The sequence below is a fragment of the Coturnix japonica genome, chromosome 11 (genome assembly GCF_054131305.1).
Source record: "Coturnix japonica strain WE chromosome 11, WE-NBRP24, whole genome shotgun sequence".
Classification (NCBI taxonomy): domain Eukaryota; kingdom Metazoa; phylum Chordata; class Aves; order Galliformes; family Phasianidae; genus Coturnix; species Coturnix japonica.
Window position 1 is genome coordinate 13,412,813 of NC_140673.1, and position 19,324 is coordinate 13,432,136.

The 19,324-nt window shown below is 38.6% G+C and overlaps 1 long non-coding RNA gene across 7 annotated transcripts in view; it reads right to left on the minus strand.

Moving 5' to 3' along the window:
* The window catches only part of LOC107317371 (uncharacterized), a 74,786-nt gene extending 59,251 nt beyond the window's left edge, over nt 1–15,535 (minus strand). For 6 of the 7 annotated variants that reach the window (XR_014932725.1, XR_014932723.1, XR_014932726.1 and 3 more), the window contains exons 1-4: nt 15,302–15,535; nt 15,097–15,194; nt 8,026–13,450; nt 5,969–6,067 (exon numbers count right to left, since the gene is read on the minus strand). This is a non-coding gene — a long non-coding RNA (uncharacterized LOC107317371). The remainder of the gene's footprint in view (nt 1–5,968; nt 6,068–8,025; nt 13,451–15,096; nt 15,195–15,301) is intronic. The other variant, XR_014932722.1, reaches the window with a different exon arrangement.
* Between the last annotated feature and the right edge of the window lie 3,789 nt (nt 15,536–19,324).

A 19,324-nucleotide genomic window follows, 5' to 3' on the forward strand; every position in this document is an offset into this window, starting at 1 on the left:
TTAATTTATTACGCCGTATGAACCCTCACTCACTGGGGCAAATTAAGCACAGAGTCCACATACCTGAGGTGTCGAAGTCTACCCTTAACTACAGGAGTGCTAGAGCCTATGGATTAATTTGTTTATTAAACAGATATTCTTTTTTTCAGAAAGAAAAAAAAAAAAAGAGGATTCTACTATGTTCTGGTTAAAAAGCAACACTGCCGTTTGTAAATTTTTAAGTGCCTGAGTCATTCCTGATATTTCAAGCAAGGTATCAGTCAGAAGGACAAGGCAAAATTTTAAATATAGCTATGTTAGAAGTAGAAGTCTATATAGAAGTATATTTTCAGGGAGAAAAGGGAAATACATCATAAAATATGAATTTAATTTTTATATGAGAATGTGCATATATATATATATATATATGTATAGTCTTCTACATTGAAATCATAAATGTTTAAATGCATCGTCTGCTTTTGTTCATATCACATTTTCAGGGAAGGAAGGAAAAGAAGGTCCTTTACCACATCTAACAAAGAAAGATGTTCTAATAGCAAAAGACCCAATTAAAATAATAGGGCCATTTATTTCTGTTGGATTTCACACGTACAAGAGAAATGCTAACCCTTGGGAGAATGTTCTCAGTTCATTTAACAATATATGTTTCCTCCGATATGAAAACTTTAGCTTTTGCATTATAACATCGTTGCTAACAAGGCGCACGTATCTATCTCGTAAGTAGAAGGAAATGCGGATGTGGGAAGAATGATAATGGTTCTTTATTCATAATGCACTCATCTCAGGATATACGTGCATCTGTTTTGTACTCACACTGAGTAGATCTTTCCTCTCCCTACATTTAATAAACACACTCAAGAAAGGCTCTGCACTCTGAAAGACAATAAAAAGATTAGTAAAGAACTGAGAGAGATCAGTAAGGAAAAAAGCTGTGAAATGAAACAAAAAAAAGGGGGAGTTGGAGGGGGGGTGGGATTTATATTCCAAGTCCACGACTGTCAGAACACTTAAAGGGCAGCTGGCACAGAGCTGAGCTCCAGGGCACCCAGCTCACACAATGCAACCAGCACAAAGCACAGCAGGGGGGTGCCATGCCACCAGCACCCCTTGTGCTGCTCAAATCCTGCTGAGGACAGGCAGTACTGTCACTGCTGCTGTCACCAGCTCAAGGGAAGGCATCTCACCTGCACCCTGCAGCTCAGGAGTTTCTTCCTCTGTGCTGGCATCAGGGCCCAGGGATGGGTGGATGCACAAAGTAGAAAGGCTAAAATTACAGTGTGCTTCAAATTCCATTTCACATGTCTGGGGACCCAAAAGGAAACTCAAAGATGGATGTTTGGGGCTATGGTTTTTTCTATTGTTAAGATAAAGATGTTCAGGACTGGGAACAGATGTACCAACCCTGGAGTTCTTAAAGTACAATTAACTCATTCTGCAAACCTTACTGCTTATTCTTTTCTATTAAACAAAATTGCAGATCAACCAGTTGAGCTATTAACAAGTAAAAATTATTTTCTGTAGATAAGTTTCCACTGATTGTCAGCACAAAGATGTTTCTAGCTAACCACAAGAGCAAATGCAACACTAAGATCTGAAAGACCAAATCCCTAACTGAATTAAGTCAATAATCTCAAATTACAGATACAGTCGTAGAGCCAAAATGATGTCCAACTAATTTGGGATGGAAACACAAATTATGTGATTAGGTGTCTCACAGAGCGCACATACAGGACAGATGTCTAGGAAAATATGAGTCTTTGAGTACTTTTCTCTGCATATGCTACTTGTAAGTCCAGAACAGCACACTTGTACATGTCTTGTATATTTGATTGGTTCTATAAGGTTTTCATCTAAATTCAAAATATAACTGTGTTTAGATATATTTGAAAATTTTATTGCATTTAGTTATGAGATATGAATTTTTACTGAGAGATTCTGGGGCACATAACATTGCCTGATCATTTCAAACAAGTTAATTCTGAAACGGGCTTGAATCAATAACACAAAAGAGGCAGTAAAACCAATTTTTACGGTAGTCACGGTTGCATAAAATAATATCAAGACAGGCAGATTGAAAGCTCTGTGCATCACAAATATAATTTGAAACCAACTCTAAGCACAAAGATGAAAGAGATAGGTGGAAGATACAGATAAAAACAAATGATAGATACATTGGACAAAAAAGAAACTGGTTATGAAGAAAGAATGCGGAGTAATTGCTATCTAATAAGGTGTGGGGAAAAAAAGGAAGAAAAAAAAAAAGATGCCATGCAAGTAATTCAAGGTAAAAAGAATGCTTTAAAACTTATGTAAAGGCTCTCTTCTCACTCTGTAAGGCACAGATAGAGAGAGAATGTATAAATAAGTATGTAAGTATGTCACAGCAATACTTTACTTTTAATGAAAATGGATTTTTAATGATCCAAAAAGCTGGATTTGTTTCTGACTTGCTCCATTTCCAAGCTATCAGCTGGAAATAGGTACAGCAAATCCACTTGCATTCCACGTCCTTCACGAAATCCCAGGACTACCAAGCATCCATGTGCAGCAAAAAGAAGAGGCACCATGATACAGAGCAGATAGAGTAAAGCTGCCTGCTTTACACTGTTTCTCTTGAACTGTGTAGATTACCTCGGGCTCTACCTGCATGAGATGATGCAGAGGTGCAGCAACACACCTTCCTATCTTTTCCACCTTGAGGACAGTTATTAGAAGAGGACCCTCCTTCTCCCACTGGGCACACTGTGCTTAAGTACTCTGCAAGAAGTTCTGAGCACACAAACACCTGAGGACATAGTGTGCAGAAGAAAAACCACCAGGGAAAGGATGAATAAGCAATCCTTATTCATCCTGTTGGGGCAAGAGTTCTTCTTTCCAGTATCAAAGATCTGTTACAGTCTGTAATAACCATCACACTGAAAAGCTTGTACTAATGTACTAGGTATTACAACCAACATATTTGCCTGTTTGTTCAGACAGGCAATATTTGTATGTCTTCAGCAACATCAGCAAGCAAAGACACATTGTCCATACCACTCCTTCCATCTGTGAAATCCCACCTACAAGTAGTTGTTGTTAGTTAGGTCCACACATTGGGAAACTGGAATACAGTTGTCAAAAAGCCATGGCAGCACTCAGAGTGAATGGGGACTCTCCGTACTCAACAATTCCCAAATATTGTTTGTGCACCATGGGTTATCTGAGGGGGGGAAAAAAAAAGTACTCATTTTTCCTGCGTTGATACTTCTCTCAAATATTAGAAACCATGGGAAGCAGTTAGGAACAAGAGCAGTAGTGACAGTGCAGAGCAAGCCTGTGAGGTGCTACTCAGCTAGTTAAAAAACATGGCAGCACACTTAATGAGCCAAAGGGTATGGCCTTCTTGAAAGGCTCCACAGAAGCAAAATCAAGTGTTAACTGTATTCTCTTTTCCTTTTCTTAAAATAAACAAATAACAAATAATCCCATTTGTCAGGTACTCCCAAACTCACGCACTTTCCATTTTGTCTGCTGTCCTTGCTCAGAATGCCTGCCAATTAATATTTACCAAATGTCTCTCCCTTCTTCATCTAAATCAGTTCAGAAACTGCACCTGTTCCATGAGACCTATGCGAGCTTCTGACAGCTGGTGTTTGAGAAAAAACAAGTTAAGCTACAATTTATTTTTTTTTAGGAACCTAACTGTGTTACCCCAGAGTCAAGAAAAGCAAAGCTAAGATTAGCTGTGCTAGTACAAGACACCAGCAAAGCACGTGGGGGGATGCAGCTCCTTCAAAGATCTGCCCCATACCATCAAATGGGGTTGAAACACAGCAAAGCATTTAGCAGTTATTTTGGAGACACAGACTAGGTAAATGGCATGGCTGCATCTGCCTCATTTCCCTAGAAAACCTGTCAAAAATAAAAATAAATTAAAATCTGTACAAGAGACAGTTTTTGAAGCTTCAGAAAGTTGCAGTATTCAAAGCCAGGGATCATTTTAAGCAGGAAAATGTAACAGGCCAGTAAATAAAAGAGCTTCAAAATCTTGCAAGAGCTACTGTGGATGACAGCCAGAGGATGCAGCAGAAGCCAAGGCACAGACAGCAGAGCCACCTGCCAAAGAACAGACTCAGTCCAAACTTCACTTAAAATAAAGTTGTTACCAGTGCTTCTGTGTGGCAGAGGAAAGCAAACAGGTTTGCCCTACAAGGTTGGACCAGGCTTAAGCAAGGAGCCAGAAGGAACTTAAGTGATAAAAATGGAGGATCATACATTGATTAGGAATATCAATGTATAGTGACTGGTGATATAGTGATATGCAAATCCCTAATATTTAGGGAAAAAAAGAACGAAAAATAAAAAAGGTCAAAAATGATCAAATAAGGCACTTCCTTGAAAAAGTGCACTTGAAATGCCAAATCTGCCAGGGGCAGATTATCATCAGGGTGAAAACAAAGAGGGAAATTTGAGAAACAGTGTCTGTTGTGCTATTGGATACTGTTCATACGCAGTTTCTGATAGCAGACATAGGGTGCTGTCACTATCTGTTCTTCTGCCTAAAACCACACTTCCACTTCAGCATTTCCTCGGCACCCTCCCTGCAGCCTTGGCAAAGTGCACATCAGCACGGAGTGTGTCATTAAACTGACACTCCAAGTAGTCTACGTACGTCAGAATCATCAGAGCCAAGAACCCTGTGATCTGCTGACATTCAGAACGCAGTGTTACTGGAGCAGATGATCACCATCTTGTTGGGCTGTCCCTGTGCAGCCAGTCAGGTCCAAGCCCATAGGTGGACTCAGCCCCAAACACAGGCTGTGGTGTGACCCTGCCCAACAGAGGCTCACACTCATTTCTGCATTTCAGATGTACCCCCACACCAGAGCAAGCTTTTCACAGGGTCCAGTTTGCTCATGGACTGTAGCTCACACAAAACAGCTCTTAATATACCACTGGAGAGCTGACAGATAATTGAGAGAATTTATAATATTAAAGACATTTTAATGTGTTATTTTCAAGTGCATATTTAAATGGTATCATTTCTCTAAAGCAATACCTCCTACCCTCGAGTCATATTTGCTAATTCTGTATTTCAATGCGTGCCTTTCTCACTAAGTGTTTTAATAGTTATGCCCACACATTTTTTAAAACCCTGTTGAAATTATGGTTTTGATTAATATTTATCATCAGCAAAGGTGTGAGGTTAATCACAGATGCAGGCAGCTGACATGCAAGTCAAACTATGTTTATTCAACGTAAGTTTATTTGCACTGACAAACTACTTTTAAATGTGAGAGACGAGTCAACCAAACTAAGAACAAATCCAGTACAGGCAGCCCTGTCTAACTATGCCCAATAACCTCAGGAAGTCAGAATTTTCACCATCTTTCTTACCTTTCACTCACAGAAATTACCACTTTCTTAACTTTTCAAAGAGTTTCTCAAATGAGCTGAGTGATTCTTTCCTGCTTTATTTTTCAGTATGTGGATTGTTAGAAAATTATCTTCAAATACCTGCAGTTCTCACTTGCCAACCATTACCTCAGTAGTGAATAGTTCAGATACTTTGCATTCTCTTCTCTGACTATATTAAGCATATGCAGAAATGCTGCTGCCACCCACATGCACAGGAGGAATGCCAGTGATTTGTGATGAAATTGGTTTCAGTTTCTGCTACTTAGATGTCATTACCAGTGTTAATGAAGCTCCTGATCCCATTTTTTATTTTATTACTTTTACAATCAGACTACTTTTTACTTTTAAAATGCTTCTTATTCCCCCGTTGCTGTGAACACCTGTGCATACAAACGCTCCTATTAAATACTTTGCAAACTAAACAAAGTAGAAAAAGTACTTAATCCCACCTTTCACTTGCACTTGTCTTAGAAATCTGTGAATGTATTTGGTGCACATCCAGATAAAAGAATATGCAAACAATACAACTGAAAATTATTGAGATTCTTTGAATCTCTGCTCTCACAAATACCTATGACAAAGCTCTGTGTAGTTCCTGAGAAAACTCCTCAGTGCAACCGGCCAAAAGTGAGACTTTCTGGAAAGTGCAGATGAAGTTCTGAATTCCCAGCTGCAATAAGGAAAAAGACCATGTAAGTATAACCCAAGGGATTCTTATTAAGATATATTTCTTTTTAGTTCTTAAGTGGTTGACAAAGTGGTAGTTCTACCCATAAATAAGGTATTTTTATTACAATCTAAGAACATCAAGACTGTAACAGTGATTAATTTTTTTTAATAATCTCAACGCTTAAAGACTTCCGATCTTAATAGGGCAATCGTGCATCTCCGTTGTGTTCCAGCAGAACTATTAGTCTCTGTGCTGTGTTACTCTAATTGCAGTCTAATGGTTTACACTACCATAATAGCACTAAATATTTTACTAAATGGAGTACAGTATCTAAAAAGTGATTTAAATGGTTCCAGGACTGTATACTCAAAGATGAAAAAAACTTCTCTTTTTCTCTGAGTTAGGTGTAAAAACGCTGTCAAAATTTCATTCTTATTTGACTTGTTAAAGAATTGGGTAGGAAGTATTACTAGAAGTAGAGATTAAAAAATACACCATTGAAGAACTTAGTAAAATATGAAAAACCTTTTGTGATGTTTTGATCCTCTGATTCAGCAGGCTCAGGCAATTTACTGTTAGGTTATCAAAGAATGTTAATTTATTATTAATTTATTGGTTTTAACTAATATTTTCTTTAAAAAATAATGTATTATTTTTCAGAATTTCTAATTATTTACTTTAATGAAACAAAACTTTGCATATCCTGAGAAATATCTAAATAGCTCTAGACCAGCAAGGCCAGCAGAGCAGCAAGCAGCCTATCTTTCCCAAGAAGCCACCACCCAGCCCATCCTGCCTTTGTAATGGCCAAGGCAGCAAGCTTATGTGCCACTGACCAGTTATATTCTGAATATATTCTGAATGCTCATTCTCACAAAAATAACTCATTGAATTAAGTCAGATTACATAATTGAGGAAGGACTATTAATACAATTAAGGATTTGCTAAATCTCAACATTATCATGCAATGGTAACTGCGCTCCATAACACATGCTGCTTTTCTACCTTGGATGCAAAGCCAGACTTCCGTTATTCCAGAAACAGCCCTGAAGGTATCACTGGAATTGTTCAGGCACAATTTTGCCACAGAGCCCCAGAAATGTAATTTAAGAACTTCTTCCATATATTCCTTTATTACTTACACAATATTTGGAACAGCTCATCATCCCTTGATCTAGGGACTGCCAAGATCTACAAGCACTTCTTCCTTGGACAAAAAAAAAATCTATTCTTTTAGAACAGGATAGAAAAGTTTGTCTTTTAATTCTCACAAGAACCATTCGAAGAAAAAAATTGAAAGAAAAATACCTTAAACAACCAATTAAGCAATTCACATACTAGATAATTTTTGAGCATGTACAAAGGTGCCAATAAGAACGGTTCATTGTTCAGACAGTGAGGGATAAGCCTCACAGATGGTGCTTCCTCCTACTGACAATGAACAGAGCTAACTGTGAGCCCTGCCCAGGCACAGGAGTGTCTCTCCAGCAGTAAACATTCCCACAGATTACAATCTCTGCTGGGATAAAAATAATAATAAAAAAAATAATATAGAAGAGTTTGAAAAGGGAAAACTTTACTTAAACCAAACTGCATCCATGAAATATCGTTTCTATTCAAGAATCATGAAGTTTTAATTTGGTCTTCTGTTCCCAACAGGAAATACTTTAAAAGCTGGAGATCTCTGAAAGGATTTATTTTTGCAATATACAGACCTCACCTATTATTCTTAGATAATTACCTTGCATAATATTCTAATTTCATAGAGAAATTTAATTTTAATTTATAGTTTAATTGTCCTTCTTTAGGAAAGCTCGTCACCTGTGTCACTTTGTGACTTATAATTGTAATCCTCATTTAATTATTTACTTCAAGGGAGCATTTTAATCATGGATATTACTGTATCTAAAGTAACTTATACTTGAGGTTAGTGAAAATTTACACAGTAGACTGCTCACCTATACTTGTAATCGCCATAGCTCTCCTTGCACATGTCCTGCTGCAGAAACTATTCCTGAGACGGCTGAGCAATGGTATTTTGTTCCTCCCTGACAGCAGTCTTATTGTACATGTTCTTCTGCCCCATTTTCAGTCTTCCAAATCCATGTCTCAAGAAAGCAAGTCAGGTGAAGTTTTCCCACCATAGAACAGAAATTAAAATACACAGATGCTTTATGTGTGCTTCCAGCAACCCCCGTCCCTCCCACCGTCTTTCTTCACACCCATGTTTGCAGGTAGACAAAATGTCTTGCAGGGCTTCCCAGCCCTTCCCAAAGCCCCTGGCAGCACTCACATGGCCAAGGTGTTCCTCCCTGCCCCCATAGCCCAGCCCATCAGTTTGGCTGGAGAAGTCACAGCCAGGATGCTAGAGATCAACATTAGTGGTAAGTGCAATGTGCCCAGCTGAAATATACATTACAAGATAAAAACTTCTCTGCTCTAAGATCAACCCTGCAAATAGACTTTGGTTTAGGGTCAGTCACACAGCACTGGCTCCACAGGGAGGACAACAGAGCAACCAGACTCTGTAGCGGTCGGTAACAGAGGCTGAGGAACCATGAGAGATGCAGAGTAGAGGCTTTCCTCTGGTTTATTTCACCACATTTGAACAACCAGTGATTTATGAGTCTTCTCAGCTGAGGGCTGCATGTCAGCTGTCAGCTTTAATAGTCATCAGTTAACCAGTCTTTCACAAATTTATCTCTTTGCAATCTCTTATAGTGATCTCCACCTTCTAAACTATTGCATTAAAAACATATATATAGATTTTGCTTTGTGTTTGCTTTAAATCTGCCAAACTTGTGAGTTTGTCTGCTATCACAGGGTCCAGTAGTTTTAACTTCCAAAGCAGTCACTTCATCATCATATGAGGTGGACTCTGCAGCTTTCCTGCAGTGCACCATGCAATATTTCTTTTTTCCCCTACTTGCAAGAATGGCCACAGCTGCCTTTAACCTTTGGTTTTTGTCTGCTGCCTCACAGAGCATCCCAGGTTTGGCCACGCTCCCTAACATGTGAGAGCCCTCAACACCTTTCAGCACTGAGGATATCAAGTTTCCCATCTGAAATCGCTTACCTCATCAATCTCTAAGGGCTCAGCTTGGAAGTCATTTAAAATAACGAGAATGCTGGCACTTGTCCCAGTAATAATGGCATTGAATTTGGTGTTACTTTTCTACTTTAAGACATTTGTATGTATCCACAGATCATTTAACTCTTATCTTTATACCAGCTTTAATGAAACTAATGGCTGCTGAAACAATGAGATTTCTATTCTAGTTTTTATTTAAATTAGTGTCTGCCCACTCCATTATGCGACATAAATACTTACACAGCATATTGCATCACAGTATTTCCCCAAAGTGTTTACCAGGATCACCATATCCATCACTAAAAAGCAAGCACTTCTCAGTCAATAAACACTTCAGCTGACAATAAAGTCACAGGAGAGTTTGCAGAAGGAAAACTGAAAAGCAACAAATCCAATTTGTCTAAAACAAATTTAGAACCAGTACTGCTGGTAGATTCTCACAGGGTCTTGTATTTTACTTTCCATCTGTATCTATTGTAGCATTTTTCCTCCTAGCCCCATGTGAGAGGACTGACTCCTTATCAACTTACTGTGCGCCTCATCATCACTCCTGTAGGGTCCCATATTTTACAGGCTTTGACAAGATAATGAACCCTCAATAATGTGCTGCAGGCCATCACAAAAAGCAGATTTAAAGTGTTTCATTAATCCCTCAAAAGAGAAAACACCAGTTGTTGCGAAACACATTAAAACTTTAAAAGCCTCACCCTTATTTCAGCATCTACTTCAGGAACTAACATGAACTTTTTCACTGTTACATTTTTCCTGTTAAGAACAAGCCTAAATTGTGCACTTTGAAATAATAAGCAATAGTACTATAAATCTGAAAAAATACCATCGTCCTTCAATACACACCTTTTATTACTCTAAGCATGCACTTAAACTGCATGTCAAATACTGGTAGACAGATTCTAAAGTCACAGATCCAGTACTTCTATGCTGTGACAATGAGAGATTTCAGCTCCCTAGACCTGATCTCAGACTAAGCAGTAACACAGGCATTTCAGGATCATTTGCTCACAGATAAGATACCTCTGAGATGCACAGGGTATGAACACCACCAAGGACCCTAGAAGTCCATCTCACTATGAGGAGTCCAGGAACCATAGGCTGCTGCTGAAAGCCATATCCTCCTCCCAAAATCAGTAGGGCTCTGTATGGCTTAACAAACTGGTGTATCTAGATGGGAGCAGAAAGACAACAGGCAGATATGGGTCAAATAGTAATTCAAACAACAATGAAACTACAAGTATTAGATTTATCAGAAAGCTTGCTGAATGCTTTGTAAAGTTATGTTTTTTAGTTTTGATGTTGAGATCAGCATATGTGGATATCTGAAGAGGAATATTACCATTACATATAACAGAATAATTAAAATCTTGCAAAAATTAATCTAAAAGCCTCCTTGATTAAGGCAATGAGCCACTCAGTTATTTTAATAACCACTTTTAAAGCTGTTAAATGTTTAACGCCTTTGCAAGCAATTTTTTTTTCATTTATTTTTAAGCGGTGGACAAAGTCTGCTTTAGGAACACATTGATAATGTTCCCATTGGTCTGTGCTGCATCTCATCTCAGAACATTTGGGGGTCTGTTACAAATGGCTTACAAAGCCAGAAAAAAAGAAATCATTTCTAGCAGTGCACACCATGTTATAAATTTGACATTACTCTTATCTATTAGAGCAGGGAATAAAATGACAACGTACTAATTAATTACTAACTTTTAAAATACCTACTATTGACAAACACCCACAGACCCAACTGGAGCCAGCCACGTCATTTATGAAACATGTGAAAATGTTCAAGCATCCTGAGTGGTCAAACAGTCATCTAACAATTGATTTGAGGACAATTAAGAACAGCAAGAGTGAATAAAATCATTACTTTCAGAATATTTGGGGAAACTCTATCATATTTTCACTCCCAGTAAATGAAGAAAAGAGGAAAATAGTTGTGTGATGCCTAAAGCTTGCCTGTGGCTCATTATCCAATTAACTGATATCAGTAAGTTGGTTAAATCAAGCTAAATGACAGCTAGTTGCTCCACAAATATTAGAAGTATAGCAGAGTAAGAGATTTTGGATAATTTAACCTGCACAGAGGTCATTCCTTTTGAACTTTCGAAGCACATTAAAAGACATCTGCGTTTGTATCTTCAAAACAGAAGATGACCAAAAAAAAAAAAAAAAAAAAAAGGATAATAAGTAATTCATATTTAGAATCTCATTCAAAAGATTACAGCTGTTGTAGCAGCAGCAGAGTATTTCACTGTAAGAGCAAATTAGCATTGTGTATAGACCCTCTGTGAGGTGAATGAAATTGGAGCTTCCTATTATCTCATACTTGCCCCACACCTATCACATTGTTATTGTTTGGGATTGTATGAAAGCTTATTTTATTTGTTTGGGGTTCTTTGTTGTGATTTTTTGTTTTTGTTTGTTTTTGCTTTGTGAGTTGTTTGTATTTTGGTTTGGTTCTTATTAGAAATTCAACACTAAGTAATGTAGGAAAAAAAACTCCCTTCTGTTTTGATATCAGCTTTGATGTTGACTGAGTTTGCTCTTAGGAACAAAGAAATTCTCTAATTACATGCCTAAGCCTGAACCATGCTGTAATGGAGAAAACTTGCCCGTGAATTGTGAAGAAAATTCTTTTACGTGAGTAGGGCACAGCTTTCCCTATAGCTGAGGTCTATATTATTAGTGGTGGTTTATTTTCTGTCTGCCAACACAGCCACAGCAGCCCAGGTGGACCATACAAACAGGTGGGGCCTTGCTATCCATCCCTCTCTCTCTCCTTTTGGTCTGCTTTTCATTGCTTTACAGGCATGAACACAAATGCCCAAGACAAGAGTTCTGTGTCAATCTGTGGCACTTGGTAGACCTGCTGATGGCTTTCATCAAGCTGATTCCAAACTGTGGCAGCCCAGAAGTCACAAGCTAACACTGAGTATTGTCACAAGTTGAGGTTCATGGAGAGTAACAGCATCTCACCAACATTCAGTGATGCCAAGGCTGTCCTGAGAACAGAGAAAAGGATGAGAATGGCCTTAAGAACATAAGAGGTATAATTATGATTGAATTCATATTGATACACACATTAGGAAAAGAATGTAAACAAGTATTTAAACACAAAACAGACCTTTCCTCTCTCCTGTCAAATCCTTCCAACCACTTCATGCACATTTCTTACAAATAGAGATATTCAATCATGGCAATAACAGTTTTCTTTCTGTTTCCCAAAGCCACTCATTCACACAGGGTCCCAACTACCTACCCAAAATATTCCACACCAGTAGAAAAAAAAAAAAAAAGCCTTTGATTTTACATCCAAATGTCTGCTAGGAAAGTACTCAGCCCTGAAGACATTTTCTGACAATTAGTTCAGAGACTTTGCACAATTTAATCAGAAGTTTTAAACTCTGATTGTGCAATTAAACACACTATACTCCTGCAGTTGTAATTTATCACACTGCTTCCACGTCAAGTAATCTGACCAACAAAACAGCCTGGTGCCTAGGAGTGGAGAAAGGAAAAGGATAATGTTAGATAGACCTGCTTTCCTGCAGAACATTTTACAATGCTAAAAATACCCCTGGGACTTGTTCTGATATCTTGTAATTACGCAAACATGTCCTGATTTATGGTGCATGTCTCCTAGCTCAAGGAAGTATGCAGTCTGCCTCATATCTTGCCCTATTTATAACTAAAGCACTTGATTCTGTAATGTCATAAAAGAGAGGACAGGCTCATTGCACATGTTACTATCAACTTCATATGAACGTGGGGCATAATCTAATGATGCTTTTCATCTAAAGATAAATATGCAGAATTTTGCCTTAAACTTGTCAGCATCTCATCACTACAACTGTTGCCTTTGTAAAACATGGCTGCGATGCTGAAGACCCATTTGATCATAGGGCTGGTAGAGAGTGTGAGGAGTGGAGGCAGCCAGTAAAAGGACAAATAGTTATCACCTGTGTATCAAGAAACACAGCTTCTTCAGGCAAAGTCTGAGAATTCATCTCACTTGTCCACAATCTCCCAACTCCACATCACCTTCTCTCCTGCTAGGCAGCAATGAACAGAGCAAACAATCTTCACTGAATGAAGACTGACAAAGTGGTTGATAGCAAAATAGATATCTATTTCAGTTGTGAGTATTATCAAAAACATTTTTACCAACAGTTACACAGTTTCAAAAGAGAGAAGGATGGCGTGTCTTAGGCTGAGAAGTCCTTTCTGCATTCCCCCACACTTGCTCTGCAGTCCTTTCATGGCTTAAATCTTCTCTATGCAAGGAGATAGAAAGCAAAATAGGGATCAAACTCATAAACAGTGTTCAGATACTTGAGGCATTAATGCTTTCCAAGGAAACGTTGAGATCTTGTAAGAAATGATTTAAAACTATTAGACACTGAATCCTTCATTTTCTGAACGTTGAGGGTTTTTGTTTGTTTTTAATTTTCAACCAGGTTCCAAATATATTTTATATAGTAACACTTTTCCTCTTTCATGTCGGTATATAAATTGAGATGTGACTTATGTAACTATTCTTTCACACACTTGAAGAAGTCACAAAAAGCTGATGGAAAAGCAGCAAACCACTTGCCACCTTTGTTCAGCAAAGTCCGTGTAGGTAGATACGCAGACAACTATATTCATAATAACATACCACCACCACCCCCAAAAAAATAAGTGATAATTGTGTTTATTAAAGGTTTTTGGCATGAGTTTTTTGAGTTTGGGCTTTGTCTGTTTCATACATTGTTTTGTTGGTTGGGGGTGCCTTTTATTTTTAGTGAATTTTTGGGGAATTTTAGTGTTGTTGGGTTGTTGTTGTTTTGGTTTTTTTTTGGGGGGGGAGAGGTGGAGAGGAACAATCTAATTTAATTTGTATACTTTTCACATTTTAAGCATTTTTAAGAGAATGAGAATTGGAGTCTTAGCATCTACGTCTTTCTTCAAATACAATTCAACATCTTAATGACAATCAATACCTTACTCCCTCTATAAGTGAGCTCCCTAATTATTCCTAATCTTGATGAATGGCAAACTAAACACCAGGTTGGGTGAAGGACATTGCCTCTACTGCCAGTGTTTTGCTGAACTGGCTGCAGAAAAGCAGGAGTGGGGATGCTTGTTTCTAATTATCTCACTTTTACTGGACCATAAAGTTTCCATCAGCAATTTGTTGACACAAATTTATAACTCAGGATGGGAATAAATTAAAAATAATCATGAGGGGGAAAGCTGGGGGGGTCAATATTCATAAAAACAATTAAATTTTTTTGTTTCACTGCAATTTTCTTAGAGGATTACCATCAGGAGAAATGAAGAAAAATTCTTGAACTATGTGCTTGCATGGTAGGTGACTGCAGCATCTCTTCGCCTCCAAGGTTTTTAATACTCAGTACTCACTATTCATAAAGGTCATTTATTTGGCATCAAGCAACAGAAGTAAGCAAACTGTCACAGTCACTTGCTTTTCTCTCCTTCATACAACAAACATCTTGCAGCCCCTCACAGAAAGCAGTACCAGGGGAGTACAACACAGACCTGAATACTCAGGGATGCATTTGATATATCCTCCCTGTGCAAATGCCATAACACTCAGGGATGGTGGACTGCTGCTTTCCTAGCCTTCATGGGACATTTGCTTTGGGGGTGTGCAGTAGACATGTTTCTGACCATTGTACAGAACCATGTTTAAAAACTTTTTTCAGTGTAGGTTTTCTGGAAGCATTTCATGTGATGAGAAGCATCATACTTTGGCATAAGCATAATATTAAACTAAAAAAACCTGTTTTCAGCAGTAAGGCAAAGTCTTCTTGAGCTAACCCAGGCATCCCTACATGACATGGCACTGGGCCACACAGTCAAGACAATCCTAGATACCTTCTAAGAAGCAAGCAAGAGTAGCTGCAGGGCAGCTCACCTTTTCTAAGCAGCAGCAGCATGTGCTTAGCCTGACATCCTGCAGCTTCACAGTGGCCATGCTGAGCCATAACCATGTGTGCTCCCATACCATCTGCCCTGAGGAAAGAGAGTAGAGAGAAAAGTGCCTTTGAGCTCGACACTTAACAGTCTTAACCAATACAGCTTTTACCTTAAAAGGAAAACCCCACCAATGCAGCATTTACCTTAAAACAACCATTCCATCAAGAGACCATCCAAAAGTTTGGCTCTCCCAAACCTTTCTCCTGCCCAAACGTGTGCTCCAGATCCTACAGGTGAGCAGCTGCTGCCAAGAGGAAATATAAGGCTGAAGGCTGGCCATAGCTTCTACACCTTCACAAGCCCTGTGAATCAAGGGAAGCATTTTGATCCTTGCCTCTGGGAGAGTGCAATTCCACAACATGATAGGGATCCTCTGAATTTTCATTTGTTGACAAGGGTTTTTTAACATACCATTTAGATCTGATGAGATTTGATACTGCTTCTGGTAGAAGCATTTCTGTTTAATTATTTTTATTTATTCTTTCTTTAAATTGAAAGCATTCAGTCTCGCTGATGAATGCTGCCTGTCACAGAAATTATTGTTCATGCAGAATATTTTAGGATCCACTATTTGCATACCTGAAAACCTACCTACAGAAATAGTGGAAACAATATTAAGTAACATGAGGGTCTTATAGAGTTAGTAACTTACAAATAAGTGAAGGAGGCTTCTGTAGCAAATCAAAGAGAAAAAATAAGCAATCACTTAGTTCAAAGCTATCATTTCCCCTGGGATATTTTACAAACAGTCAAAATAACAGAAGCCCAATTCAGAAAAACAGGAATGGGATGGCATTACTGCTTTCTAGCCTATGGGAGCCACAGGGATACTTAACACTGCAAAGAACTGGGGCCTAATATGGAAGCCAATGGACAAAAGAGAGAAGGATGGACATAAGAGAGTCATTTATAATCTCAACAACTGAAAACTGCCAGAAGTCTTCCATTTTTAGCTTGCAAGATATAGCACATATTTAGCATCTGAAAAGTCTGAATTTCGCAGTAAGCACCAGACTCGAAACTTAATGTGCAGAGCATATAGTCTCTTTGTAACACATTCAATGACATAGCACTTGATTGAATAAGAAGAGCCATTTAGACTTTACACATTGAGCAATGGATCATCTACAAAATGTCAGAGTATAGAAAAGCAAAAGAACATGTTACAAAAGAATATCCAGTTCTTCAGATAAGGCTTAAAAGTAGTATATAATATATCCAGAATTAATAACATATTAATAGCTGTGCAAACTCATACCATCCCCATTTCAATAGTTTGAGCCAAATAGGGAATGCATCTGACTTTATCTTTTCGTAATTCTACATTTTAACAGTTACATTGAATCAGGTCAAGCAGAACCCAAGACACTTTATTTCAACCTTATTTCAATGGTTAAAGCTGCAATTTGAATAGGAAGCGAGTAGTACTGTTCTCCATATTTCAAACTATTTTAATAGTTTAAATAAATGAAAGTTATTGAAACCAGTTCCAAGAAATGAACTTGAATCATGCAGAAATGGGCTGTTTCAATAAGGAATAAGATCAGCAGCAAAGAAGTGTATTACGATAAAAAGTATATGCCAAATGAGAGCAGGATTCAAAACTCCAGTACATTTCAGGCAGTTCTCCAGTAATACGTGTTTCCACTCAGAATATACCTGTTACACACAAAAGAGAATATGGAATATTAATCTATAAAATAATTCAGCTTTGTAGGAACAGAAAACAAACAAGCATTAGTCCAGTACTTCACAGCAAGCACGTGGCCAGAACTATATGAGGCAGGAAGCAAACATACTGGGCAGGTGTTGGAACACGTGAGGGCTCCTACTTCCCCACTCTACTATAACATGAAGCATCACCACTGCAGAAAAAAACACCTTTGAGAAATTCCAGCACCAGAGATTATGTGTTGGTGTTACAAAGCATGATGTTTCTAAGAGCACTCTCTCATTATGTTTCTTTTTATAGACACAGACCCATGAAGGAAAGACCTTGCTGAGCTGACTGCAGCAGTTTCCTCTGCTGCAATGTGCTATTGGCATAGAGCTGACAAATTTATATTAAATAATAGAATGCTTAAGTTATCTTCACTTAAACACAAACCCATACGCATACTCTACTCTCAGTGAAGAAGAGAATAAGAAAATAAAACCATACATAACATCACCTTTTTTTTAGCTGCAATAAAAGCAGATAAGTAGTCATAGTAGTTGCCTAGTGCTCCCAGTCTGACAAGCTAACTGATCCTTACAGGGGGAGAAATGGAAACAGCTGAGTAAACCAAGTGTTGTTCTGCCATGCTAACTGCCCCCTGCTAAGAGCCAGTGCAAGGACATCCAGCATCCCTGACCTGTGCCCACAGCCAGTATCACACAGCAGAAGGTTGCTACAAAAATACTGAAGATCACATGCCCATTGTAAGCAACAGCAAAACATCCAGCCAATCTAGGCACTAGGTACCCATATTTCAACCCACAACCTTAAACCTCAAAACACTCATCAACCATCTCTGAAGATGCTAAAATTTTCCTCATTAAAGTTGGATAGACCCTAAAATTTCCACACACAGCCCAATGCCAGGAAATGCTTCATCTCCAGAGGTCTGAGAAATTCACATTTTTGCAAGGCCTCATTAGGATTTTCTCCCTCCTACACCTTGCATAAGAAGGTTGGCCTCACAGGTGTGCACAAAATACATTTCTACCCAGACAGGTTCCACATAAAAAGGCAACAATAAAGACTCTCTTCAGATTTAATTGTTACACCATTGCTGTGGCAGGGGCAGTACGTCTTGTACTCCAAGCAGCTCGTCTCAGCTACAACATGCAGAAAGCAGGCACTTTTTTCAGCAATATGGAATGAATCTGTCAGGTGAGTCAAGAACCCAAAAACCAGACTTTGTGATTGTTCAGATTTTGGCTGTAAAGTCCCCTTACAAATCTGCGTCTAACTTGACTGGCAGCTCATTTAGTGTCTGGAGTAAAGAAAAGGGGAACAATTACACTATCTCAAATCATCATTATTGTTTCAATGATTGCATTAGCATTCTCCAAGCATAAACGTTCCACAAAACATTTGAGGCAGACATCTAATGATGGATTTTCCCAACAGAGAAAGCAATTCCTCTAAGCAATAAAACAGTCTGTGAGAAATCCTGCAGTCATAAATCTAGTATTTCTCATTACAAAATTTACATCAGCCACAAAGTGATTACTTCTAAAATTACAGACCCTTGTGGGCAGCAGTATTAGTGGGTTACCAATTGCCATCTCATGACTCATGAAAAAAAGTAGTCAAAGTTGTAATAGTCTTGTAAAAAACAAAATATCAAAAGAATTAATTGTCCTACTATGGACAAAGTTTAGGGCACCCACAGAACAGACATCTAGCTTTTGAAGCACAAAACCCAGCAGTAAGTCCCCACAAAACTCATAGATGTTACAGAGGAAGGTCTGAGCAGCGCAGCCATCACAGCTTCCCAACATACCCTACCCTACAAAACCAGCCCTGCAGCCAGCCCCATATGCATCCAGTATTTCCCACCCAGGAGCAAGGAGCCTGTAAGTTGGAAAGAGGGAAATGATAAAGAATAGTGGACACATCCTCAGCCCCCTACTCCTATAGGAAGTGAGCTGTAGTTTGTTGCCCAGCAAAGGGCTGCAGCTAACCCAATCTGCCACCATTTACTAAACGTAATCAGAAATTAAACCGTTTAACTCATCTGGATTCACTCTTCACATACGTTAAGAAGCTTCATTTGTTTAACTGCAGAGAAGGCAGAAGAGCAAGCGGATGCCAACATTTCTGCAATTAGAAAATGATCCTCCAGTTACCAAACTCACAAACACAACCCTGCCAGCACAGGGAACATCAACAGGCTTTGGTTCCCTTGCTCACTTAAAATTTAAGTAATACAGAAAGTGACCTTCAACAAGCAATGGCTTCTTTAGAGGCTTAAGTTTCATTTCTCTCCAGATGCAAACTTTCATGTAGAAACAGTGGGGGACTGAATGCAGGCACTACCCCACAAAGACAAATCATGACTGTTGAATCAAACCGAGGGAACACCAGCTCACAGCACAAACCGCTTAAATCCAAACCAAGTAACACAGTTGGTTCTTCAGCATCCCAAGTAACCAGGCTGTGGAACTGGCTCATCCCC